Genomic DNA, 27,587 nt, shown 5'->3' on the forward strand with positions numbered 1-27,587 from the left:
GAGAAATCAAGAAATAAGATGGAGGGTGAAAAAGGATAGAATTCAAGAAGGAATGAAGAGTGAGGGAAGGGGAAAAAGAAGATAATTCAAGAAAGGATGAGGAGTAAAGGGAGGGGAAAAAAGGAAAGAATTCAAGAAAAGAGGAAGAGTGATGGGAGGAAAAAAGGAGAAAATTCAAGGAGGGAGATAATGAGGAAGATTGTGCTATTATTATTTCAGCAGGTGAAACCTATTCACGTGGAACAAGTACACAGGGACCATTGACTTGAAATTTAAGCTTCCAAAGAATATGTTGATTTTAGCCTCTCACTGCAGACCCCACACTGCAGGAGTAACTGATCAAGATACAGAGCCAGTGATTTTTCATCGGCCTTGGGGAGTCGCGAACCGGCGACATCTGAGTGGCATGGCACAACACTACCATAAATTTCTATATTAGTGGTTAATGATGATGACAACTATTATATATTAGGTTGTGAAAATGGCTAGTTGTTTGCTGGTTCAGATTAAGAATGGACACTTACCCTAAGTGTAACAAGATGTGAAAAGGAGTAGAAAGCCTGGTGTGGGCCTCAGGACTCTACTAACAAAGGCGATAAGAATGCTGATCCTGTAAAGTAGTAGATGACTGCGGTGACAATTATGATGTTAGTTTTGCTGAAGTTGGCTGTATACCAAATCTGATACTCAAAGAGAAAGATAACAAATAAAAAGGCCAAGACGCTGTCGTCTGCATGTCTCATATGAAGGAGTAGAGTAGAAACTTCGCATGATTCATGATCACCCCGAGAGAGAGAGAGAGAGAGACAGAGAGAGAGACAGAGAGAGACAGAGAGAGAGAGAGAATGTGTACTGTAGTTCCCCTCATTAAAAAAAAAATTATTTTATCCTTTCATTCCCCAATATATGGTGGTAAATCTGATGTACTGCATTACAGTAATTAAAGTTTAACATATTGGTTGTAACTTTTTATCATAAAGATAAAAAGTACTTTCTATTCATTTCTTCGGTTCTGAGCGTCCTCATTTCTCTCCCACTTCGAAGAAACAAAGCGTCAAACTGGAAGGTTTCCGTATATCCATCAACACCAAAACTTGTTGCAAATCCCATCACGTTAAACATACAATGGGCTAACGAAATCTAACCATAAGGACTTCTTATAGTCATTAACAAGAGAGCTTGCGCTCGTCGCGCCCTAAAAGGACAGGTCCGTCTGCCACGTCACTCTTTTAATCCTTTCCAAACCGGTATTGCGCGGCAGGATTCGCCACAGCGATTCCTACATAAGGAGAGGCCGGTTCCGCTGACCATAGGGTGAGCCAAAAAGGCGGCCAGATAATAAGCGCGCGCGCGCGCGAGAGAGAGAGAGAGAGAGAGAGAGAGAGAGAGGAGAGAGGAAGAGAGAGAGAGGGGGGTGGTGAAGGTGGCTGGTAACTTTATACCCCATACATCAAAGAGATAATTCCATATTTATCTCTTCCCGCAGTTAGGGCTTACCTATATGCCTTTTCAGTCGCCCCCCCCCCCCCCCCCCCCCCCCCCCCCCCCCCAGGTCACCCACGAGAAAAAGATTATGTCCGATAACAACAACGAAACTGGCATGAATCAAGAGGTCATTGGAGGTCAGGTCGTAAGGATTTCGTTGTAACCACCTCTGGATATGACTGCCACACTGCTGAATGTTTTGAAGTGTATGTTATTTAGATCATTATTAGTTACTTGTTGGCCAAATGACTTGTTTGTATAGAAAATGTGGAACATTCATACCACCAAAGGCTTCCATTATGTGCCACACCATATCTTTAACTTCCTGACAGTTCCGGTTTACTTATTTTTCATTCCAAGAGTTATTTTCATTAGCAAAATTGTCTCTATTCGGTTATTTTTACATATATACACACATTTAATTCGACATCTGTGTTCATGAAGGACGAACGTTCATCTCAATTTTGGATTGTTACGTTACTATCAGTCTTTTTTTCAGTACAGTTCATACACTAAACTCGCCCATGCAAAGTCGGAAGAATGCAAGTTTGATACCGGTTACTACAAATCAAATAAGCAGCAGCTAGTAATCACGAGAGCCTAACATTCCTAGTGGCTCCTTTTTCTGATGAATTCATCCTTTTCCTTCTACGACAACCGGACGAACGGTAGCATGGCACCCAGCCCTCGCAGGCACGCTTCAATAATGCCGCTTTACAACGCCATATGCTCAATATCAAGTCCCGAATGTCGGCGGCGTTGTAGACGCTCACAGCATTCAAAAATGGGACGTAAGTATGGGAGCCACAGAGATCAATATCCTTTGATGCGAAAAAAAGCTCATTTTTATGACGGCATCTGAGCATTACGTAAAGCTGTTATTGGGGATTTTTTTTCTCCTAGGAACAGCTGGGATAATTTTGACGGCAAATTATCATATTTTTTTTCTCCTTTGTGTGTATACTAACCCTTAAGGATTCAATTTTTTCTCCTCGATATCCCATTAAAAAAACGGGAAACACCGATTTCCATTATTAGCTATAGTTATGTCAGCACATGCCCTCATCTCAACCTCTTATTATAGTACAAATCGATTCGGAGATACGACATAGGCCTCCAAGCCTATGTGGCCATAATTATGAGAAAGGAATCACGTGATATGAAAACGGACAGATAGCCTATGTCCCCATATTATCAAAAGATTCCATAATGTGAACACGACGTGAAAGCGTACATGCCCATGTTATCAAGGGATTCCGATTTGGCTGGAAAGTTTGTAACCTTATTACCTCAATTCCCAACGTATGAATACTGTTTGAAAAACTGTAACATTATGAAAACAAGTGAAAAAGCAACCGAGTTTTCTTTACAACGCATAATGCTGTATAAAACCATCAACTACGACCGGTCAGACTTGCTGTTCTCCAGTTGCTCACCGGATGCGGTAGAGTGAGGGTGCGGCCCCATGGCTCCGAAAAGCGCTACTAATTGCACGATCTATGGCTAACTTTAACCTCAAATCGAATAAATTTAGTATGTTTGATGATTGGAGGGTGGATGATCAAAATACCAATTTGCAGCCCTCTAGCCTCAGTAGCTTTTTTAAGATCTGAGGGTGGATGGACGGACAGACAAAGCCGGCACAATAGTTTTCTTGTACATAAAACTGAAAGGGATTCCGAAATACACAAACAGTGTGAAAGTCAGAGACTACTTCAATGAATTCCAAGGCATGAAAAATGTTTGAAAGTTTGTATCGTTATTGCCTAAGGGTTCCAAGATTTAAAAGCGGCTTAGAATTCTGTGACAATTTCACAAATGGATTCTGAGATATAAGAAACAGTTTAAATGTCTGATACAGCATCACTGATGGATTACAAGGTATGAAAACAATCTGACAGTCTATATTCATACTACACATGACTCGATGATAAAATGGCTGGAAAATCTGTGACACTATTAGAATGGATCCCGAAATTAGAAAACTGTTTGAAAGTCTGATTATACTTCCCTAAGGATTCTAAGCTGTGACATCGGCTTGAAATGATGTGAATATAGCTATGAAAAGATTCATGGATTTTAAAAAATCACCTTATACAGTCATAATGGCAATGATTTCAGCAGTGAATGTAACTGAAGAGAGTTTATCGGTTTGAGAAGAAATCGGTTTTGACAGAGAAAAAAGTTCAACGGGCAGTGCTTCTGTAGGGTTACCGCACAGCGATGAAAATATGCAAATCATTTCCATATCAGGACAGTATTCGATTTGCTCCTCACATACTTGGGTTCACTACCCTTCAAAATGGACCGACGGATCCGAATTGAGTCAGAAGAGACGCCACCGAAATAAACATTACTAAAGAATCTAATATTCTGGAAACCAAGCAGAAACACAAAACACGTTGAACACTGCCGTACAATTTTTCATCGTGCAACAATAACGATTACTTCCGCCATCGAAGCTACTTATTCACTCGTGTTCGTTTCTTTGTTTTTTAGTACGTGTCTGTTCATAAGATATATCCGGAAGCTAATGATGGATTCCAATGAAGTATTGTGAAGGAATGCTGTTGACCGAGGAAAAATCTTTTGAATTATGGGATGGACCCGGATACACTCGATGATACAAGGGAGCTTGTCTGGTCGTGGACACAGGTATACGCTCTTAAAGATTTTTTAGCAACTTCAAAAGGAAACTGAAGTGGATACACACCAGTTACAAATAATAATAAATAATGCACGCCTCTAGTATTAAAAATCGTTTAGAAATAAAAAGAAATAGTCTGCTCTTCTACGCTAATGAAATAGATCATTTCGAAAAATAACCACCCCACGACAATAAAAGTACTCGTGAGCGAGTCCCAGTGGTGCAAATTATCATAAAGTCGATGCTGTTAGAAAGCTAAATCCCTAAGATGAATTCCCAATGCGATGGATTCGACAAACTTCTCAGAATTTTTATTTTTGGAAATGGAATTTGTGGAGGTGATGTTGAGATGCAAATCTTTAGTCATTTTCACTGGTTACCTCGTGAAATACAAATATTATGAACAGGCCCGCACCTACAGTTTTTTATTTAGGCGGGGCGGTCGTTTTCCCCAAAAATGGACGTTTTCTTCTATAAATATCATTGCATATATAGGTATATAAGATGAAATAGTTGGAAATGTTATTTTAGTTATATTAAGAAGAAAAATTGGGTATGCAGTCTATGTCCTTCTACCTAATTAGATGTTATGCAAAGTACTGACTTTGGTTAATAGAATTTTACTTATAATGTTGAAAGTCTGCCCTGAAATTCAAGAAAATTTCTTCAGTTTTATTGATTGAGTCATTTATCATGTTAACGATAACATGCAAATTACTTTAATTAAAGTTATGTTATACACTTTAACTTAACAAAAAAATAATTATTATTTATTACTTTGTAAGTACAGTTCAATGAAAAGATAGTCACAGAAAATATGGACTTCCAGAAATTGGAGGGGTGGGGTCGTTCGACCGCCCCGAGCCCACGCCCTCCGCCTCCTCCCCCCTCGGTACGGGCCTGACGAACGCGTACATCTGGTATCGACTTGGAAGGACGAAAACAGATTACAAGGGAGTCCTTCTAATCTGTTTTCGTAATCCTTCATGCAGTAGGACAGACGTTTTATCTAGAGCTGGGTATGGGCATGTGTTGAGGATGGATGGCGAGGAGAAAGTGAAGATGGTTTGGGTGGAACCTGTTAGAGGAAGGAGATCGAGAGGGAGACAGAGAATGAGATGGCGATAAAACACTAGTGAAGGAAGATATGGAGAGAAGAGGTTTGGTGGGGGATGATGCTTTGATAGGAGGCAGTGGAGAAGGCGCATCAGGCAACCGACCCCTGAATGTCGGGATAACGGTGAGAAAGATGATGATTTCTGTCGGAAGTTACCTAATGGAAAGAATTCATAAGACTTCCACTTGGAGACTTCAAAAGTCAGTCGCAAACACAAAAACAAAGAAAAAGTAAATTATTTCAGGCTTATTGTTCCGAAAAAGCATCAACAATATGATAAACGAATAAACTGAAAAGTAGATGAATTATTGAATGGCAGAATTAATAATTCATGAACGAACGAATGCGTGAAAGAACGAAGAATCATTTCCTTTTGACGTCTACTTTAGAGGCGGCTCATAGTAGACAAAATATTTCTTTACCTTTACTGCTATTTATAAGACTCTGGCCTAAATCAGTTTCTTATACTTATTCCGTTTTTCAGTGTCCTCGATTTTGTCCCCAAGTGAGATTTGGTTTTATTAGATAACAGAATGCTATACGCTTGGCTTGAATGATGATAATATTAATAATAATACTTTAGAAAAAGCATATAGAAAAACTAATATATTTTTTGCCTCTACAGGTATTGATAAGACCGTGTTCCAAATAATTTCCTAATACTTTTTCCATTTTTCTGCCCACAAGAGATTTGTTTGCATTTGATGACGTAATGCTAATGGCTTGAATAATAATAATAATAAAATAATAATAATAATAATAATAATAATAATAATAATAATAATAATAATAAAAATAATAATAATAATAATAATAATCGGCCTACCTATAATGTGGAAGTTACTAACAGGTATCATCAGTGAAAGGCTATACAATTACCTAGAGGAGACAAACACCATCCCCCACCCTAGAAAAGCTGCAGAAGGAAGTGTAGGGGCACAAAAGACCAGCTCCTGATAGACAAAATGGTAATGAAGAACAGTAGGAGAAGGAAAAAACCAACCTAAGCATGGCATGGATAGACTATAAGAAAGCCTTCGACATGATACCACACACATGGCTAATAGAATGCCTGAAAATATATGGAGCAGAGGAAAAGACCATCAGCTTCCTCAAAATACAATGCGCAACTGGAATACAATACTTACAAGCTCTGGAATAAGACTAGCACAGGTTAATATCAGGAGAGGGATCTTCCAGGGCGACTCACTGTCCCCACTACTCTTCGTAGTAGCCATGATTCCCATGACAAAAGTACTACAGAAGATGGTGCCGGCTACCAACTCAAGAAAAAGAGGCAACAGAATCAACCATCTGATGTTCATGGACGACATCAAGCTGTATGGTAAGAGCATCAAGGAAATAGATACCCTAATCCAGACTGTAAGGATTGTATCTGGGGACATCAGGATTGGAGTTTGGAATAGAAAAATGCGCCTTAGTCAACATACAAAAAGGCAAAGTAACGAGAACTGAAGGGATAAAGCCTACCAGAGGGGGAGCAACATCAAACACATAGATGAGACTGGATACAAATACCTGGGAATAATGGAAGGACGGATATAAAACACCAAGAGATGAAGGGACACGATCAGGAAAGAATATATGCAGAGACTCAAGGTGATACTCAAGTCAAAACTCAACGCCGGAAATATGATAAAAGCCATAAACACATGGGCAGTGCCAGTAATCAGATACAGCGCAGGAATAGTGGAATGGACGAAGGCAGAACTCCGCAGCATAGATCAGAAAACCAGGAAACATATGACAATACACAAAGCACTACACCCAAGAGCAAATACAGACAGACTATACATAACACGAAAGGAAGGAGGGAGAGGACTACTAAGTATAGAGGACTGCGTTCAACACCGAGAACAGAGCACTGGGGCAATATCTGAAAAACCAGTGAAGACGAGTGGCTAAAGAGTGCATGGGAAGAATGACTAATAAAGACCCAGAAATATACAGAGACAGGAGAATGACAGACAGAACAGAGGACTGGCACAACAAACCAATGCACGGACAATACATGAGACAGACTAAAGAACTAGCCAGCGATGACACATGGCAATGGCTACAGAGGGGAGAGCTAAAGAAGGAAACTGAAGGAATGATAACAGCGGCACAAGATCAGGCCTAAGAACCAGATATGTTCAAAGAACGATAGATGGAAATAACATCTCTCCCATATGTAGGAAGTGCAATACGAAAAATGAAACCATAAACCACATAGCAAGCGAATGCCCGGCACTTGCACAGAACCAGTACAAAAAGAGGCATGATTCAGTGGCAAAAGCCCTCCACTGGAGCCTGTGCAAGAAACATCAGCTACCTTGCAGTAATAAGTGGTACGAGCACCAACCTGAGGGAGTGATAGAAAAACGATCAGGCAAAGATCCTCTGGGGACTATGGTACCAGGACGGATAGGGTGATACGTGCAAACAGAACAGACGTGACGTTGATTGACAAAGTCAAGAAGAAAGTATCACTCATGATGTCGCAATACCATGGGACACCAGAGTGAAGAGAAAGAGAGGGAAAAAATGGATAAGTATCAAGATCTGAAAATAGAAATAAGAAGGATATGGGATATGCCAGTTTAAATCGTACCCATAATCATAGGAGCACTAGGCACCGATCCCAAGATCCCTGAAAAGGAATCTAGAAAAACTAGACGCTGAAGTAGCTCCAGGACTCATGCAGAAGTGTGTGATCCTAGAAACGGCACACATAGTAAGAAAAGTGATGGACTCCTAAGGAGGCAGGATGCAACCCGGAACCCCACACTATAAATACCACCCAGTCGAATTGGAGGACTGTGATAGAGCAAAAAAAAAAAAAATAAAAAATAACAATAATAATAATAATAATAATTGCTATTAAAAACATTGGTGCCATTGTTAGCATTAAGGATGACGTCATGGCAATGATGAATCGCAGGCCTCGAAGTTCATAATCGTCGACTGAGCTGAAGCTTATATGAAAGAAAAGAAATAAAGCTTCACAGCAAATTACAGCTCAAGTTAGAATGAGTAAGACCCAGTTTTTTTTTTTTTTTTTCCCCAAAACTCATGAATTACAATCCCATCTTACAACGGAAGTAACTCACACTTCCTTACCGCAATGCTTTTCGTCGTGCTTGCATTCAGTATAACGAATTGGAACGTACATTATGTCTCCCTTAGTTAGATTTTATGTTGATAGAGGAAACCTGGAATGTGGGCTGCGTGCGTCTCGCTTAATTTTAATGAAAACATTTATCATTGTATCTCTTGATTAAGCACACCTCCCTCTCCTCTCTCTCTCTCTCTCTCTCTCTCTCTCTCTCTGTGTAAGACACCTTTAACATGAGCGTTCTTAAATAGTAAAATGTAAGCTGAAGATCCATCTCCAGGCATAAATGAATTTCCCAAAGGAATCAACACGAAAGACGCAAGAGGAAGAAGAAAGAAAGAAAGAAAGAAAGCGAGAGAGAGAGAGAGAGAGAGAGAGAGAGAGAGAGAGAGAGAGAGAGAGAGAGAGAGAGAGAGAGAGAGAGGTATCCCGGACGAGCAGATGCTGCTGCTAATTGCATGTGTTTCATCATCCAGGCATCATCCGTGATGCAAAGTATGGATGACTCCGCTTTCCACCTTTCAGAAGACGTTAGATAAAAGATAAAAGATTCACTTCATTAGCAATTCCCTTTTAATAGGTCATTTGGAGATATGTAAAATACTATAGTAAAACACACAAACACACACCGAGGTCACGAGATTGTCAGGCAACTCAATTGATACCAGAGTTGTAGTGTTCCATAGCTTTTGTTAAGTAACTCAAATAGTAATGTACATAAATGGTAAACGCGAATAAAAAAAATAAAAAAAGAGTGAGGTCAAACTCTTATTTACATCACTACACAAACTTTTATAGTAAATCAATATGTTCACATACGCGCGCGCGCGTATACACACACACGCACGCACATTAATATATAATATATATATATATATATATATTATATATATATATATAGTATTATTATATATATATATATATATATATATATATATATATTGTGCGCGCACGTGTGTAAGTAAGGGATATGAATTTAGCTTGAGGCTTGAAGCAGCTGGGGCGTTTAATGCCGAGGCGAGATGCCACGTTGCACGCTAATTGTCTTTGTTTCCGATAGGAGGGTCTTGTATATCATACTTCGTGAAGCACTCCATGTAATACAATTTTTTCCCCTCTATGTAGGACTTAACCATTCTGAAAACAAGCTCTCCACGGGAACAGAGAAAGAGAGAGGCTGTTGCCCACAAACTCAATTTGATGGAGATTGAACACAATCTAATACGGTCTCCTTCGACAACAGATTGCTAGGTATGAATTCACTTTGTATTATGTTCAGACGCTCTGCAAACTGAATCCCATCTAATTGCATTAACATCTTTGTGTAACAGCTTATTCCTCCAGGCCAACTTCTCTCTCTGTCTCTCAAGAGTTCACGGACGTTTTCATACTTTGAATATCTTACCATTCAATTGTACAAAGAATCTGGTGATTGATCTCCACAAATCTTCTTATATAGGCACAAGTTCAGCTTGAGAAATTACAGAACGCACCTACGCCTACGAAAGGGTAATTATAACGAAATATATACAAACTGGTATATGCTGGTCCTCATTCCTCGCAGAAACAGAACGATGTTCATTGGTTAACAATATTTTCGTAGCGCAACTAACTAGGCGAAAGATAACTGGATCATACTGGCCAGTGGGGGAAATACTGAGCTGGGTCTATGCAGTTTTATTACCAACCTCCTGACTGTTTTGACAAAGGAGATAGTAAACTTCCATGTGCAAATGCCAAAGCGACGAGGAAGCTGATGAGCCTGTCTAACCCAGACCTATTGGGAAAAGGGGTGCCCTACCCACTTCTTGAAAGGTGGAATATCACGGAATCAGAAAAGAAGAGATTGTTACAGATTCATTCTTTGTGACCATTCCATCCTTTCCTCAGGGGCAGAATTTTGGTGGTCAAACTGGGATCTATTCTTCTGTTACCTGGCGCGCTTCTCATCAGAGATTTTCAAATACACTTGATTCCAAGGTTTTTCTATTCTATATGACCTTAATTCATATGGTTATAACTTCCACTGAATCAGTTCTCACCTCCAGAATTCTTGTGGTGACGTTCTCTCTTGCAAATTCTCAAGGTGTCATTCTCACCCTCAGAATTCTCATGTTGCCGCTTTCACTATCAAAATTCTCATGGGAGGGGTTCCCACCTTCACTGTGACGTTCTCAAATTCAGACTTCTCAGAGTGTCGTTCTCACCTTCAGAATTCTCTCTCTTTCAAAATTTTTATTACTCTAATTTTCTTCTTCAGATTTTGTAAACTGGTAATAGTTCTAAATTCCCCAATTTTCGATGGTGACATTTTCAGTTTCAAATTTTTCATAGTAGTGATCCTCCTCTTCTATTTTAACATTGTTGATTTTCATCTCCAGAAAACTTTCATAATGGTGACTTTCATCCCCACAGTATTCATGGCGCTGATCCTCCTGACTTGAGGATTTATGGCATCGATTCTCATTTCCAGAATGCTTATTGTGGTGAATTCCCTTTCCTCGGTTTTCATAGCAATGTTCAATTAGACCTTCTCGGATTCAACTGAATACAGAACTTACTCCAGAGGCCAAGCACTGCAACCTATGAGGTCATTCACAGTAAAAGGCTTGAAAGGTGTAAAAGGAGGAAAACCTCGCAATTGCAATTTGAATCAATTGTTAGGAGAGGTTGGAAAGATGGAAGAAAAAGAATATGGAAGGAGGTACAGTAAAAGAATGAAAGGGGTTGCAGCTAAGGGCCGAATTCATGGTGCAAAGAACCTTAAGTAATACTTGCAGTGCGCCGCATGAGGTGCACTGATGGCACTATCCCCCTACGGAGTAGAACTTTTCGAGTCTTCCTGCACATCTAGTCGTCATCTCGATATTGGACGTACGAAAATAGACGGTCCAAAATTTTAGAAACAGTTAAAACACTGCCCAACGTTTAAAAAAAAATTATATCTTTTGTTTTTATAAATAAGAAACGAAACTGGCCAACATTTCAGGAATAACGATAAATACTGGCCAGCATTTTACAAATAAGACTAAATGCTGGCCAGTGTATCAACAATAAGACCAAACACTGGCCAGCACACTACAAATAAGACCAAATACTAGCCAGCTTATCAGAAATAAGACCAAACACTGGCCAGCACACTACAAATAAGACCAAATACTGGCCACTGTATCAGAAATAAGACCAAACACTGGTCAGCATTTTACAAATAAGACCAAACACTGGCCAGCACACTACAAATAAGACCAAATACTAGCCAGCTTATCAGAAATAAGACCAAACACTGGACAGCATTTTATAAATAAGACCAAATACTGGCCACTGTATCAAAAATAAGACCAACACTGGCCAGCATGTTACAAATAAGACCAAATACTGGCCACTGGTCAAGAACCAACCACTGGCCAGATTTGAAAAACAAATAAGACCAAATACTGGCCACTGAATCAGATATAAGACCAACCACTGGCAAGCGTTTTACAAATAATACCAAACACTGGCCAGCATTTTACAAATAAGACCAACCACTGGCAAGCATCTTACAAATAAGACCAAACACTGGCTGAATTTTACAAATAAGATCAAATACTGGCAAGTATTTTACAAATAAGACTAAACACTGGCCAGCAATTTTACAAATAAGATCAAACACTGGCCAGCATTTTACAAATAAGACCAAACACTGGCCAGAATTTTTACAAATAAGACCAAAAAATACTGGAAAGCATTTTACAAATAAGACCAAACACTGGCCAGCATTTTACAAATAAGACCAATCACTGGCCAGCATTTTACAAATAAGACCAAACACTGGCCAGAATTTTACAAATAAGACCAAACACTGGCCTCAATTTTACAAATAAGACAAAATACTGACAAGCATTTTACAAATAAGTCCAAACACTGGACTGAATTTTACAAATAAGACCAAATACTGGCCAGCATTTTACAAATAAGACGAAGCACTGTCCAGCATTTTACAAATAAGACCAAAACGCTGGCCAGCATTTTACAAAGAAGACCAAACAGGCTGGAATGAATTTTAACAAATAAAGATCAAATAAATAAAGCAAGTATTTTACAAAAGAAGACGAAGCACTGTCCAGCATTTTAACAAAATAAGTCCCAAACCATGGATTGAAATTTTACAAATACAAAACCCAAATACTGGCCAAGCAATTTTTACCAAATCAAGACGAAGCACTGTCCCAGCATTTTACAAATAAGACCAAAAACACTGGCCAGCATTTTACTAACAAGACCAAACCAAACCTGGCTGAATTTTACAAAATAAGATCAAATACTAGCAAGTATTTTACAAATAAGAGTAACACTGGCCGGCCAGATTTTACCAAATAAGATCAAACACTGGCCAGCATTTTACAAATACCGACCAAACACTGGCCAGCCATTTTACAAAATTTAAAATAAGCCACCAAACACTGGCCAGCATTTTACAAATTAGACCAAACACTGGCCAGCATTTTACAAATAAGACCAAACACTGGCCAGCATTTTACAAATTAAGACCAAACACTGGCCAGCATTTTACAAATAAGACCAAACACTGGCCTGAAATTTTACAAATAAGACCCCACCAAACCTTGCCAGCTTATTTTACAAATTTTACAAATAAGAACAAACACTGACCAGCATTTTACAAATAAGACCAGACACTGGCCAGTATTTTACAAATAAGACCACACACTGGCCAGCATTTTACAAATAAGACCAAATACTGGCAAGCATTTTAAAAATAAGACCAAACACTGGCCAGCATTTTACAAATAAGACCAAACACTGGCCAGCATTTTACAATTAAGACCAAACACTGGCCTGAATTTTACAAATAAGACCAAACACTTGCCAGCATTTTACAAATAAGAACAAACACTGGCCAGCATTTTACAAATAAGACCAGACACTGGCCAGTATTTTACAAATAAGACCACACACTGGCCAGCATTTTACAAATAAGACCGAATACCGGCAAGCATTTTACAAATAATACCAAACACTGGCCACCATTTTACAAATAAGACCAAACGCTGGCCAGTATTTTACAAATAAGACCAAATGCTGGCAAGCATTTTACAAATAAGACCAAACACTGGCCAGCTAATCAGAAATAAGACCAACCTCTGGCCAGCATTTTACAAATAAGGCCAAATACTGGCCAGAATTTTACAAATAAGACCAAAAACTGACCAGCATTTCACGAATAAGACCAAATACTGGCAAGCATTTTACAAATAAGACCAAACGCTGGCCAGTGTATAAGAAATAAGACCAAACACTGGCCAGCATTTTAAAAATAAGGCCAAATACTGGCAGCATTTTACAAATAAGACCAAACACTGGCCAGCATTTAACAAATAAGACCAAACGCTGGACAGTATTTTACAAATAAGACCAAACACTGGCCAACACCAGATACTGACCAGCATTTTACAAATAAGACCAAAAACTGGCAAGCATTCTGCAAATAAGACCAAATACTGGCCAGCATTTTACAAATAAGACCAAATACTGGCTAGCATTTTACAAATAAGACCAAACACTGGCCAGCTTATCAGAAAAAGGATCAAACACTGGCCAGCATTTTACAAATAAGACCAAATGCAGGCCAGCTTATCAGAAATGAGACCAAACACTGGCCAGCATTTTACAAATAAGAGCAAATACTGGCAAGCATTTTACAAATAAGACCAAACGCTGGCCAACATTTTACAAATAAGACCAAACACTGGCAAGCATTTTACAAATAAGACCAAAAACTGGCCATATTTAACAAATAAGTCCTAACACTTGCCAGCATTTTACAAATAAGACCAAATACTGGCCAGCTTAACATAAATAAGACCAAACACTGGCCATTATTTTATAAATAAGACCAAATACTGGCCAATGTATCAGAATTAAGAACCAAACACTGGCCAGCATTTTACAAATAAGACCCAATACTGGCAACGGAATCAGAAATAAGACCAACTACTGGCAAGCATTTTTACAAATAAGACCAAACACTGGCCAAGCATTTTACAAATGAGACAAAATAATGGCCAGCATTTTACAAATAATACCAAGCACTGGCCAGCATTTTACAAATAAGACCAAATACTGGCAAGCATTTTACAAATAAGACAAAACATTGCCCAGCATTTTACAAATAAACCCAAACAAAGGCCAGCATATCGGAAATAAGACCAAAAACTGGCCAGTATTTTACAAATAAGATCAAACACTGGCCATCATTTTACAAATAAGACCACATACTCGCAAGCATTTTACAAAGAAGACTAGGCACTGGCCAGCATTTTACAAATAAGTCCAAACACTGGCCAGCATTTTACAAATAAGACCAAACATAGGTCAGCATTTTACAAATAAGACCAAATACTGGCAAGCATTTTACAAAAAAGAAAAAACACTGGCCAGCATTTTACAAATAAGACCAAACAAAGCCCAGCTCTGAAAAATAAGACCAACCACTGGCCAGCATTTTACAAATAAGACCAAATACTGGCCATCATTTTACAAATAAGACAAAACGCTGGCCAGTGTATCAGAAATAAGACAAAACACTGGCCATCAATTTACAAATAAGACCAAATACTGACCAGCATTTTACAAATAACACTAAACACTGGCCAGTTTATCAGAAATAAGACCAAACACTGGCCAGCATTTTACAAATAAGACCAAAAACTGGCAAGCATTTTACAAATAAGGCCAAATACTGGCCAGTGTATCAGAAATAAGAAGACCAAACACTGGCCAGCATTTTACAAATAAGATCAAAAACTGGCAGGCATTCTACAAATAAGACCAAATGCTGGCCAGCATTTCACAAATAAGACCAAATACCGGCAAGTATTTTACAAATAAGACCAAATGCTGGCCAGTGTATCAGAAATAAGACCAAATAAGGGAAAGCATTTTACAAATAAGACCAAATAATGGCCAGCATTCTACAAATAAGACCAAATACTGGCCAGCATTTTACAAATAAGACCAAACACTGGCCAGCATTTTACAAATAAGACTAACACTTGCCAGCATTTTACAAATAAGATCAAACACTAGCCAGCATTTTACAAATAAGACCAAATACTGGCCAGCATTTTACAAATAAGACCAAACGCTGGTCAGTATTTTACAAACAAGACCAAACACTGGTCTGAATTTTACAAATAAGACCAAATACTGACAAGCATTTTACAATTAAGACCAAACACTAGCCAGCATTTTAAAAATAAGACTAAACACTGGCCAGCATTTTAAAAATAAGACTAAACACTGGCCAGCATTTTAAAAATAAGACCAAACACTGGCCAGCATTTTACAAATAAGACCAAACGCTGGCAAGCTTTTTACAAATAAGACCAAACACTGGCCAGCATTTTACAAATAACACCAAACACTGGCAAGCATTCTACAAATAAGACCAAATACTGGCCAGCATTTTACAAATAAGACGAAACACTGGCCAGCATTTTACAAATAAGACCAAACGCTGGCCAGCATTTTACAAATAAGACCAAACACTGGCTGAATTTTACAAATAAGATCAAATACTGGCCAGTATTTTACAAATAAGACTAAACACTGGCCAGCATTTCACAAATAAGACAAAACACTGGACAGCATTTTTTACAAAATAAGACTAAATACTGGCCAGCATTTTAACAAATAATGACAAAACAAAACTCAACTGGCTCCTGCTTTTTACAAAAATAAGACCAAAAATACATGACAAGCATTTTACAAAAATAAGACCAAAACGGGCCTAGGCCAGCATTTACAAATAAAAGGACCAAACACTGGCCAGAATTTTACAAATAAAAAGACCAAACACTGGCCTCCAATTTTACAATTAAGACCAAATACTGAAAAGCATTTTACAAATAAGTCCAAACACTGGACTGAATTTTACAAATAAAACCAAATACTGGCCAGCATTTACAAATAAGACGGAGGAGCACTGTCCAGCATTTTACAAATAAGTACCAAACGCTGGCCCAGCATTTTACAAACCAAGACCAAACCAAACCTGCCCTGAATTTTACAAAGAAGATCAAATACTAGCAAAAGTATTTTACAAATAAGATTAAACTACTGGCCAGCATTTTAAACAACAAATAAGATCAAACACTGGCCAGCATTTTTCAAATAAGACCAAACACCTGGCCAGCATGTTTTACAAATAAGACCAAACTACTGGACAGCATTTTACAAAGAAGACCAGACACTGGCCAGCATTTTATTTTTCACAAATTAGACACAAAACACTGGCCAGCATTTTACAAAATAAGACCAAACACTGGCCAGCCTTTTACAAATATTTCCAAATACTGGCCAGCATTTTAGAAACAAGACCAAACACTGGCCCTGAATTACAAAATAAGGACCAAATACTGACAAGCATTTACAAATAAGTCCAAACACTGGCCAGCATTCTTACAAATAAAACTAAATACTGGCAAGTATTTTACAAATAAGACCAAAAACTGGCCAGCATTTTAACAAAAATTAGGACCAAACACGGCCAGCATTTTACAATTAAGACCAAAACACTGGCAAGCATTTTACAAAATAAGACCAAACACTTGCCAGCATTTACAAATAAGAACAAACACTGGCCCAGCATTTACAAATAAGACCAGACACTGGCCAGTATTTTACAAAATAAGACCAAACACTGGCCAGCTTTTACAAAATAAAGACCGAAATACGGCAAGCCGATTTACAAATAATACCAAACGCTGGCCAGCATTTTACCACAAGGACAAAACCTACCTGGCCAGTATTTTACAAATAAGAGCAAATACTGGAAAGCATTTTACAAATAAGACCAAACACTGGCCAGCATTTTACAAATAAGACCAAACACTGGCCAGAATTTTACAAATAAGACCAAACACTGGCCTGAATTTTACAAAAAAGACCAAATACTGACAAGCATTTTACAAACAAGTCTAAACACTGGCCTCAATTTTACAAATAAGACCAAATACTGACAAGCATTTTACAAATAAGTCCAAACACTGGACTGAATTTTACAAATAAGACCAAATACTGGCAAGCATTTTACAAATAAGACGAAGCACTGTCCAGCATTTTACAAATAAGACCAAACGCTGGCCAGCATTTTACAAACAAGACCAAACACTGGCTGAATTTTACAAATAAGATCATATATTAGCAAGTATTTTACAAATAAGACTAAACACGGCCAGCATTTTACAAATAAGACCAACACTGGCCAGCATTTTACAAATAAGACCAACACTAGCCAGAATTTTACAAATAAGACCAAACACTGGCCAGAATTTTACAAATAAGACCAAACACTGGCCTGAATTTTACAATAAAACCAAACACTGGCCTGAATTTTACAAATAAGACCAAACACTGGCCAGCATTTTACAAACAAGACCAAACACTGGTCTGAATTTTACAAAAAAGACCAAATACTGACAAGCATTTTACAAATAAGACTAAACACTGGCCAGCATTTTACAAATAAGACCAAAGACTGGCCAGGATTTTACAAATAAGACTAAACACTGGACAGCATTTTAAAAATAAGACCAAATACTGGCAAGCATTTTACAAATAAGACCAAACACTGGCTAGCATTTTACAAATAAGACCAAACACTGGCCAGCATTTTACAAATAAGACTAAATACTGGCCAGCATTTACAAATAAGACGAAGCACTGTCCAGCAGTTTTACAATAGACCAAAAACGCTGGCCAGCATTTTACAAACAAGACCAAACACTGCCTGAATTTTACAAATAAGATCAAATACTAGCAAGTATTTTACAAATAAGAGTAACACTGGCCAGCATTTTACAAATAAGATCAAACACTGGCCAGCATTTTTCAAATAAGACCAAACACTGGCCAGCATTTTACAAATAAGACCAAACACTGGACAGCATTTTACAAAGAAGACCAGACACTGGCCAGCATTTTACAAATTAAGACCAAACACTGGCCAGCATTTAACAAATAAGACCAAACACTGGCCAGCATTTTACAAATAAGTCCAAATACTGGCCAGCATTTTAGAAACAAGACCAAACACTGGCCTGAATTTTACAAATAAGACCAAATACTGACAAGCATTTTACAAATAAGTCCAAACACTGGCCAGCATTTTACAAATAAGACCAAATACTGGCAAGCATTTTACAAATAAGACCAAACACTGGCCAGCATTTTACAAATAAGACCAAACACTGGCCAGCATTTTACAAATAAGACCAAACACTTGCCAGCATTTTACAAATAAGAACAAACACTGGCCAGCATTTTACAAATAAGACCAGACACTGGCCAGTATTTTACAAATAAGACCAAACACTGGCCAGCATTTTACAAATAAGACCGAATACCGGCAAGCATTTTACAAATAATACCAAACGCTGGCCAGCATTTTACAAACAAGACCAAATACTGGCCAGTATTTTACAAATAAGATCAAATACTGGAAAGCATTTTACAAATAAGACCAAACACTGGCCAGAATTTTACAAATAAGGACCAAAACACTGGCCTCAATTTTGCAAAATAAGACCAAATACTGACAAGCATTTTACAAAAATAAGTCCAAACACTGACTCAATTTTACAAATAAGACGAAGCACTGTCGCATTTTACAAATAAGACCAAACGCTGGCCAGCATTTTTACAAACAAGACCAAACACTGGCTGAATTTTACAAATAAGATCAAATACTAGCAGTATTTTACAATAAGACTAAACACTGGCCAGCATTTTACAAATAAGACCCAAACACTGGCCAGAATTTACAAAATAAGACCAAACACTGGCCAGTATTTTACAATAAGACCAAATACTGACAAGCCTTTTACAAATAAGTCCAAAACAACTGACTGAATTTTACAAAATAAAAGAAACCAATACTGGCAAGCATTTTACAAATAAGCTGAAGCACTGTCCAGCATTTACAAATAAGACCAAACGCTGGCCAGCATTTTACAAAGAAGACCAAACACTGGCCAGCATTTTACAAATAAGACCAAACACTGGCCAGCATTTTACAAATAAGACCAAACACTGGCAAGCATTTTACAAATAAGACCAAACACTGGCCAGCATTTTACAAATAAGACCAAACACTGGCCAGAATTTTACAAATAAGACCAAACACTGGCCTCAATTTTACAAATAAGACCAAATACTGACAAGCATTTTACAAATAAGTCCAAACACTGACTCAATTTTACAAATAAGACGAAGCACCTGTCCAGCATTTTACAAATTAAGACCAAACGCTGGCCAGCATTTTACAAATAAGACCAAACACTGGCTGAATTTTACAAATAAGATCAAATACTGGCAAGTATTTTACAAATAAGACTAAACACTGGCCAGCATTTTACAAATAAGACCAAACACTGGCCAGAATTTTACAAATAAGACCAAACACTGGCCTCAATTTTACAAATAAGACCAAATACTGACAAGCATTTTACAAATAAGTCCAAACACTGGACTGAATTTTACAAATAAGACCAAATACTGGCCAGCATTTTACAAATAAGACGAAGCACTGTCCAGCATTTTACAAATAAGACCAAACGCTGGCCAGCATTTTACAAACAAGACCAAACACTGGCTGAATTTTACAAATAAGATCAAATACTAGCAAGTATTTTACAAATAAGACTAAACACGGCCAGCATTTTACAAATAAGACCAAACACTGGCAAGCATTTTACAAATAAGACCAACACTAGCAAGAATTTTACAAATAAGACCAAACACTGGCCAGCATTTTACAAATAAGACCAAACACTGGCCTGAATTTTACAATTAAAACCAAACACTGGCCTGAATTTACAAATAAGACCAAACACTGGCCAGCATTTTACAAACAAGAACAAACACTGGTCTGAATTACAAAAAAGACCAAATCCTGACAAGCATTTCACAAATTAGACTAAACACAAAAATGGCCAGCATTTTACAAAGAAGACCAAGACTGGCCAGGATTTTACAAATAAGACTAAACACTGGACAGCATTTTAAAAAATAAGACCAAACACTGCAAGCATTTTACAAATAAGACCAAACACTGGCCAGCATTTTACAAATAAGACCAAACACTGGCCAGCATTTTACAAATAAGACTAAATACTGGCCAGCATTTTACAAATAAGACGAAACACTGGCCAGCATTTTACAAATAAGACCAAACACTGGCCAGCATTTTACAAATAAGACCAAATACTCGCAAGCATTTTACAAATAAGTCTAAACACTAGCCAGCATTTTACAAATAAGACCAAACACTGGCCAGCATTTTACAAATAAGACCAAACACTGGCCAGCATTTTACAAATAAGACCAAACACTGGCCAGCATTTTACAAATAAGACCAAATACTGGCCTGAATTTTACAAATAAGACCAAATACTGACAAGCATTTTACAAATAAGTCCAAACACTGGCATGCATTTTACAAATAAGACCAAATAATGGCTAGCGTTTTACAAATAAGACCAAACACTGGCCAGCATTTTACAAATAAGATCAAACACTGGCCAGCATTTTACAAATAAGAAGAAAAAACTGGCCTGAATTGAACAATTAAGACCAAACACTGGCCTGAATTTTACAAATTAGACCAAACACTGGCCAGCATTTTACAAATGAGACCAAATAACGGACAGCATTTTACAAATAAGACCAAACACTGGCCAGTATTTTACAAATAAGACCAAACACTGGCCAGCATTTTATAAATGAGACCGAATACCGACAAGCATTTTACAAATAAGACCAAATGCTGGCCAGTGTATCAGAAATAAGACCAAATACTGCCTAGCATTTTACAAATAAGACCAAATACTGGCAATCATTCAACAAATAAGACCAAATGCTGGCCAGTGTATCAGAAATAAGACCAAATACTGGCCAGCATTTTACAAATAAGACCAAACACTGGCAGGCATTCTAAAAATAAGACCAAATACTGGCCAGCATTTTACAAATGAGACCAAGCACTGGCCAGCATTTTACAAATAAGGCTAAATACTGGCCAGCATTTTACAAATAAGATCAAACACTAGCCAGCATTTTACAAATAAGACCAAATACTAGCCAGCATTTTACAAATAAGACCAAACGCTTGCCAACATTTTACAAATAAGACTAAGCACTGAGCAGCATTTTACAAATAAGATCAAACACTGGCCAGCATTTTACAAATAAGACCAAACACTGGCCAGCATTTTACAAATAAGACCAAACACTGGCTAGCATTTTACATATAATGCCAAACACTGCCCCATTTTTACAAAATAAGGCCACCAAAACACTGGCCTGAATTTTACCACCTAAAAAAGACAAAATACTGGCCAAAGCATTTTACAAATAAGACTAAACAATGGCCAGCAAATTTTAACCAAATAAGAACCGGGAAACACTGGCCAGCAATTTTACCAAATTGAAGGGACCAAACACTGGCCAAGTATGTTTTACAAATAAGAAACCAAAAACCACTTTTGGCCTGAGGTTTTACCAAATAAGAAACCAAACCACTGGCAAGGCAATTTTACCAAATAAGACCAAAATTACCGGCCAGCATTTTTACAAATAAGGACCAAACACTGGCCTGAATTTAAAAACAAATGGAAGATCAAAATCCACTGACCAAGCAAATTTGGCCAAAATAAGTCCAAACCACCTGGCCTGATTTTTACAAAAAAAGACCAAAATATGGTCAAAAAAGAAATTTTACAAATTTTCGAAAAAACACTGGCCAGCATTTTAAAAAATAAGACTAAAACACTGGCCAGCATTTTACAAATAAGACCAAACACTGGCCCGAATTTTACAATAAGACCAAACACTGGCCAGAATTTTACAAATAAGACCAAAACACTGGCCTGAATTTTACAATTAAAACCAAACACTGGCCTGAATTTTACAAATAAAAAGACCAAACACTGGCCCAGCATTTTACAAACAAGAACAAACACTGGTCTGAATTTTACAAAAAAGACCAAATCCTGACAAGCATTTCACAAATTAGACTAAACACTGGCCAGCATTTTACAAAGAAGACCAAAGACTGGCCAGGATTTTACAAATAAGACTAAACACTGGACAGCATTTTAAAAATAAGACCAAACACTGGCAAGCATTTTACAAATAAGACCAAACACTGGCCAGCATTTTACAAATAAGACCAAACACTGGCCAGCATTTTACAAATAAGACTAAATACTGGCCAGCATTTTACAAATAAGACGAAGCACTGTCCAGCATTTTTACAAATAAGACCTAACACTGGCCAGCATTTTACAAAATAAGACCAAATACTCGCAAGCATTTTACAAATAAGTCTAAACACTGGCCAGTCATTTTACAAAAAGACCCAAAACACTTGCAAGCATTTTACAAATAAGACCAAACACTGGCAAGCATTTTACAATAAGACCAAACACTGGCCAGCATTTTACAAATAAGACCAAATACTGGCCTGAATTTTACAAATAAGGACCAAATTACTGACAAGCATTTTCAAATAAGTCCAAACACTGGCATGCATTTTACAAATAAGACCAAATACTGGCCAGCATTTTACAAATAAGACCAAACACTGGCCAGCATTTTACAAATAAGATTAAACACTGGCCAGCATTTTACAAATAAGACCAAACACTGGCCAGCATTTTACAAAATAAGAAAAAACTGGCCTGAATTGAACAATTAAGACCAAACCTGGCCTGAATTTTACAAATAAGACTAAACACTGGCCAGCATTTTTTACAAATGAGACCAAAATAATGGACAGCATTTTACAAATAAGACAAACACTGGCCAGTATTTTTACAAATAAGACCAAACACTGACCAGCATTTTACAAATGAGACCGAATACCGACAAGCATTTACAAAATAAGGACCAAATGCTGGCCAGTGTATCAGAAATAAAGACAAATACTGCTAGCATTTTACAAATAAGACCAAATACTGGCAATCATTCAACAAAAATAAGACCAAATGCTGGCCAGTGTATCAGAAATAAGACCAAATACTGGCCAGCATTTTACAAATAAGGACCAAAAACACTGGCAGGCATTCTAAAAAATATGACAAATACTGGCCAGCATTTTACAAATATGACCAAATACTGGCCAGCCATTTTACAAATAAGACCAGGCATGGCCAGCATTTTACAAATAAGGCTAAACACTGGCAGCATTTTACAAATAAGATCAAACACTAGCCAGCATTTTACAAATAAGACCAAATACTAGCCAGCGTTTTACAAATAAGACCAAACACTGGCCAGCATTTTACAAATAAGATCAAATGCTTGCCAACATTTTACAAATAAGACTAAGAACACTGAGCAGCATTTTACAATAAGATCAAACCCTGGCCAGCATTTTACAAATAAGACCCAAACACTGGCCAGCATTTTACAAATAAGACCAAACACTGGCTAGCATTTTACATATAATGCCAAACACTGGCCCAAATTTTACAAATAAGACCAAACACTGGCCTGAATTTTACCAATAAGACCAAATACTGGCCAGCATTTTACAAATAAGACTAAACACTGGCCAGCATTTTACAAATAAGACCAGACACTGGCCAGCATTTTACAAATGAGACCAAACACTGGCCAGCATTTTACAAATAAGACCAAACACTGGCCTGAATTTTACAAATAAGACCAAACACTGGCCAGCATTTTACAAATAAGACAAATACCGGCCAGCATTTTACAAATAAGACCAAACACTGGCCTGAATTTTTACAAATAGACCAAATACTGACAAGCATTTTGCAAATAAGTCCAAACACTGGCCTGATTTTACAAAAAAGTACCAAATACTGGTCAGAATTTTACAAATCTGACCAAACACTGGCCAGCATTTTAAAAATAAGACTAAACACTGGCCAGCATTTTACAAATAAGACCAAAAAACACTGGCCTGAATCTTACAATTAAGACCAAACACTGGCCAGCATTTACAAATATGACCGAATACCGACAAGCATTTACAAATAAGACCAAATACTGGCCAGCATTTTACAAATAAGACCAAGCACTGGCCACCATTTTACAAATAAGACTAAAAATTGACCAGCATTTCACAAATAAGATCAAACACTAGCCAGCATTTTACAAATAAGAACAAATACTAGCCAGCATTTTACAAATAAGACCAAACACTGGCCAGCATTTCACAAATAATACCAAATACTGGCCAGCATTTTACAAATAAGACTAAGCACTATCCAGCATTTTACAAATAAGACCAAACGCTGGCCAGCATTTTACAAACAAGACGAAACACGGCCTGAATTTTACAAAATAAGACCCAAATACTGGCAAGCATTTTACAAATAAGACTAAAACACTGCCAGCATTTTAACAAATAAGACAAACAATGGCCAGCATTTACAAATAAGACTAAACACTGGACAGCATTTTACAAATAAGACCAAACACTGGGACAGCATTTTAACAAATAAGACTAAACAATGGCCAGCATTTTAAAATTTTAAAATAAGACCAAACACTGGCCAGCAATTTACAAATAAGACCACCAAAAAACACTGGCCTGAATTTTACAAATAAAACCAAACACTGGCCAGGGCCATGAATTTTACCAAATGAAGACCAAACACTGCCCAGGCTTTACAAATTTTAAGAACAAATACTGGCCAGCATTTTACCAAATAAGGAAACAAAGACTGGTCCAGCCTGACCAAATTTTTAAGACAACGTGGCCCAGCATTTTACAAACCAGACACTGGCCAGCATTTTACAAATAAGACCAAACTCTGGCCAGCATTTTACAAATAAGACCAAACACTGGCCAGCATTTTACAAATATGACCAAACACTGGCCTGAATTTTATTAATAAGACCAAACGCTGGCCAGCATATCAGAAATAAAGACACCACTGTTCAAATATTTAGAAACAAAACCAACATATATTCACTCTCGGATCTTAGGCATTCCCGGTGCTCAAAAATATAACAACATATCTTCCCTCAAGAGAAAAACCATATTGGTAAATACATAAAGAAGCTAACACCATGAATTAAGTACTCCACGGAAGAATAGTTTTCCGCTTTTCATCTTCGCCTCCCCTTTCCTCACAATGGGCTAACCAAATTTCGGCAGGGCGAAATTGGGGGCCATCTTTTTGAAAAGAATATGGCTGCCATATCTTATGTCAAAAGAATGCGCCGGAGGAAAAAGGAAAAGAAGAAGATGAGTAATGTTTCTCGTAAAAGCTCCCAATGGGGACCCGGCGCCTCTTCTGTAATCTATTCTTAAGAGCCGAAGAGAATAAGTTGAAAGAGATAAGGGAAAGTAAAAAAAATCCAAGAGCCAAGAAGCCTTTGGTATTCTATAAAACTCGTCGACATCAAAAGAACGGAAAAATTGATATTCGGATACAAAGAATAGGTCACTACATCAATATATATAATAGAATAGAATATTAAAAGATTTAGGCCAAAGGCCAAGAGATGGGACCTATGACGTCATTCAGCGCTGATATGGAAATTAAGCGTAAAACGGTTTGAAATGTGTAACAGGAGGAAAACCTCACAGTTCTACTATGAATCAATTGTCAGGAGAGGGTGAAAAGTAAGATGGAAGAAAGAGAATATGAACGGAGGTGCAGTAAAAGGAATAAAAAGGGTTGCAGTTATGGGCCGAAGGCACGCTGCAAAAACCTTAAGTAATGCTTACAGTGAACCACATGAGGTGCGCTGACAGTACGACCCCTCCACATTGGCTTATATATAGATATCCAACACCAAAAAGTTTCCTGTCTACCTAGTGTCTCTTTGTGGACTATACAGCTCTGAAAGTGTGGATAAGGATGTTTATTACACATCTCCCTACACCCCCCCCCCTCTCTCTCTCTCTCACACACACACACACACACACACACACACACACACACACACACATATATATATATATATATATATATATTATATATATATATATATATATATATATATATATATGATATACGTCATACACTCAAAACACACACACACACAAACACACATACACACATATATACGTATATATATATATATGTGTGTGTGTGTGTGTGTATAGATGAATAATGAGAGAAGGTGGATAGTCGCCCCTAGAGAGCTTCAAAGTTAGAATAAAAGTAAAGACGACCATTCCGAGAACATTGTTAATCTATACTGTCCGACGCACAGGGAACCAACCCATACTCAAGACTAAAATGACTTGGGGATAACATAAGGAACAACTCGGCAGAAATTCGTTCAGACTTCTTAAAAGCATGAAACTAAAATGTTGTTTTTTATTCAATCAATAATTTACAAAAGATTGCAACAAATCTCTAACTACATACATTTAGATTAAATTAGATTATAAAATTTTTGGCATAGCCAAGCGCAGGAGCCGAGGGGTTATTCAGCGCATACTACATACATTTGCATCTAGGATACATGGTTTTCAATCTTGCAAAAATTCTTCGTGGTTTTGAAATGGCTTTGGGCACATAAAAGGAGTTTAAAAAAGCTACCGTGCCACCTGTGATGTGGTATGGCAATACTACCACTGCAGTATTGCCATACTACAGTTCCTCACCTCTCCCCCGCCGATGACTGTGGTTGACAATTGCAAGGGAATGAAGTTATAAAGATAAACATATAGAAATCCTTAGTCGCACCTTTTGACCATGCCCGATGCGTAAAGGAAAACAGAAATAGTAGGAAGAAAAATCACCAAGGCAACCGACCCCTAAGGGTCGGGATAGCAATGTTGATGAAAAGTTTATAAAAACGTCCGTAAAACAAATTACTACTTGAAAAGAGAATGTGCATTACAATTTTAAAATATTAACATTCAGAAACTAGCTATACCAAGGAAACCATCATATCTGCAAGTAAACAGAACTCAGTGACTCCGTGATGGCAAACACCAGAAATGAAGAATTGGAAATACCGGCTCAAGCAATGTTTCTGGGATGGTGTCTAAAGGGTAATTTACTGTTCAGCTTAGGTACAAAATTCTGAACCAAAAGAGAGACTAATATCCACAAACAGGAGTTACCCACAGGTTGTGCCGTAATGTTAAACCTCCTTTATAAGAAATTGTACTTTTACACTTCGATGCCTTCCTATGATGTAGAAGCAAACAGTTGAAAGTC

The 27,587-nt window shown here is 37.6% G+C and overlaps 1 protein-coding gene and 1 long non-coding RNA gene across 6 annotated transcripts in view; one reads left to right on the forward strand and one right to left on the reverse strand.

The window, feature by feature from the left end:
- The window catches only part of LOC135224607 (QRFP-like peptide receptor), a 338,517-nt gene that overhangs the window by 107,078 nt on the left and 203,852 nt on the right, over nt 1-27,587 (forward strand). The window lies entirely within an intron of this gene.
- The window catches only part of LOC135224608 (uncharacterized), a 196,293-nt gene that overhangs the window by 67,491 nt on the left and 101,215 nt on the right, over nt 1-27,587 (reverse strand). The window lies entirely within an intron of this gene.

The sequence above is a fragment of the Macrobrachium nipponense genome, chromosome 12 (assembly GCF_015104395.2).
Source record: "Macrobrachium nipponense isolate FS-2020 chromosome 12, ASM1510439v2, whole genome shotgun sequence".
NCBI classification, from domain to species: domain Eukaryota; kingdom Metazoa; phylum Arthropoda; class Malacostraca; order Decapoda; family Palaemonidae; genus Macrobrachium; species Macrobrachium nipponense.